This window comes from Montipora foliosa, chromosome 10, assembly GCF_036669935.1.
Source record: "Montipora foliosa isolate CH-2021 chromosome 10, ASM3666993v2, whole genome shotgun sequence".
NCBI classification, from domain to species: Eukaryota; Metazoa; Cnidaria; class Anthozoa; order Scleractinia; family Acroporidae; genus Montipora; species Montipora foliosa.
Genome location: NC_090878.1, coordinates 27,450,356 through 27,452,535, shown reverse-complemented (window position 1 = coordinate 27,452,535; position 2,180 = coordinate 27,450,356). Strand labels below are relative to the sequence as shown.

At 32.0% G+C, this 2,180-nt stretch overlaps 1 long non-coding RNA gene across 1 annotated transcript in view; it reads left to right on the top strand.

Annotated features, from left to right (window-relative positions):
- Positions 1-859, top strand: part of LOC137974207 (uncharacterized) — a 2,194-nt gene extending 1,335 nt beyond the window's left edge. The window contains exon 4 of the long non-coding RNA XR_011117404.1: positions 397-859. This is a non-coding gene — a long non-coding RNA (uncharacterized lncRNA). The remainder of the gene's footprint in view (positions 1-396) is intronic.
- The last annotated feature ends 1,321 nt before the right edge of the window (positions 860-2,180 follow it).

Here is a 2,180-nt window from a genome sequence, read left to right as displayed (position 1 = left end):
TCCCTTGTCTCCTATCCTAATACAATTATTATTCATTGTTGGTAATTAAAAAAAATATATTTTTAACTTACACATGCAAGTTTAAATTGCCTTATCCCATCCATGGGAGAGTTTAAGAGTTAATTATACCTTGTCTAAGATGATTGTCTTGGGAAATACTGACCATGGAGCAAGCTTGTTTTCTACATTATTTATTGTCTGAACTGCCAAATGGCCAACTCGTGTGTACAGTTTATCATGCAGCCAGTATGTGCTCTTTTATTTCTCATTGGAACTGGGAGTTGACACAATGTAACCCCAAGATTAATGATTATGATTAAAATAAAAGTTCCTGCAACTTGACTGTCAGTGGCAATTCAAGGTCTCAATACATTAAATTTTTGTCTGTTTTTGCAGGAAGAGGATTCATTTTATAAAGCTATAGAAGAAAGTAGGTTCCCCAGAATAGTTGGCTCTGGGGAATTTTGGTGTCTCAATCTACTGTGTGTGTGGCTGTGGAAGGAGTTGAAGTCCTCACGTTAGGTGCAGGGACCTCACTTGCGAATTCTCTGGGCCTCGTCATGGCATGCTTTTTTGTTTTTATCATTTCATACATAGCTAAGACCAGTAATGTTTATCTTTTTTGTCAGACATTGTTAGGGAAACATCAGCCTGAGGCTGCTAAAAAGAGGGTGGCAGTCAACAAATTTATTTCGACTCTTTCATAGAACGGGTGTAAATGACCACCTTGATTTTCCTTTCATACCCTTACAACCGATAATTACTTTTAGTCTTCATAGCTGTTGACGGCCATTGGAAGCTGATCAACCATGAAGTTATTTTAAATTCTTAAGAGCCTACTTTTCAACAGATGTAAGAATACATGTACAGGTCCATGTTGTCATTTACACTATATTGTACTGAATTTAACTTAATGAAAACTGTATATCAATTTCTTCAAGGTTTCAGTAAGGATTTATTACAAAGAGTTAATGTTTATTGAGAAATTTAGTGCAATTAAGGAGTAAATATCTTATATGTTGAGGAAAAAATTGTTTATTTAATTCATCACATTTCAAAATAATTATTATTGTAGTAATATTGCATATAAATTTCTTCAAGGTTTCAGTTAGTATTTATTACAAAGAGTTAATGTTTATTGAGGAATTTATTACAAGGAGTAAATATTAAATTTTTATGTTGAGAAAAAATTGTTCATTTAATTCATGACATTTCAAAATAATTATTATTGTAGTGTTTGTTGCAATATAAATTTCTTCAAGGTTTCAGTTATTACAAAGAGTTGATGCTTATTGAGGAAAGATCCATTTTTTTCATGGTATATAAAATGTAGTAGTAAGCGATTGGTAAGCAAAAGGTTAGTTTTTAAACATGAAACATTGTCTCATGCATTCAAAATTCATTTGTTAATGTGGCATTTCAAAATTTTAAATCATTGCTTATGTGTAAGTAATTTGTTTTGGAATGTTCTACCAGTAAATTGCATGATTACAAGAAATATGTTGTCTTTGTTCTATTGTAAAAGTGCAGTTAACCCCAGATTTGGAGTTAAAGTAGAGGAGTTGAAATGACCCTCGGAAAGGAGTTATTGTGAACAGAAGATTTTTACCCCAGTTTTCGAGTAATTTCAACCCCAGTTTTGGAGTTGAAAAACAAGGGTTTAAAATTACCCAAAAAAGGAGTTAGTTTTTGAACCTAAACTTTGTACTCCATTTTGGAGTCATAATAACCCCATTTGAAGAGTTTGTATTGACTCCAGTTTTGGAGTTTCATTGAGGAGTTAAAGATACTCCAAAAAAGGAGTTATTTTGAACCTAAAAGTTTTACTCCATTTTGGAGTCATAATAACCCCATTTGAAGAGTTGTATTAACTCCAGTTTTGGAGTTTCATTGAGGAGTTAAAAATACTCCAAAAAAGGAGTTATTTTGAACCTAAACTTTGTACTCCATTTTGGAGTCTTTATAACTCCAGGAAGAGTTAAAACTACCCTATATGAAGAGTTAACTTAACCCCAGTTTAGGAGAGTTATTTCAACTCCATTTTTGGAGTTAAATTTAGGAGTTAAAGTTACTCCAAAAAAGAGTTTATTTTGAACCTAAAATTTTAACTCCATTTTTGGAGTTAAAATAACTCTCTAAAAATTACTGTGTAGCAAGTGCAATTGTCAGCTAAGAGTATT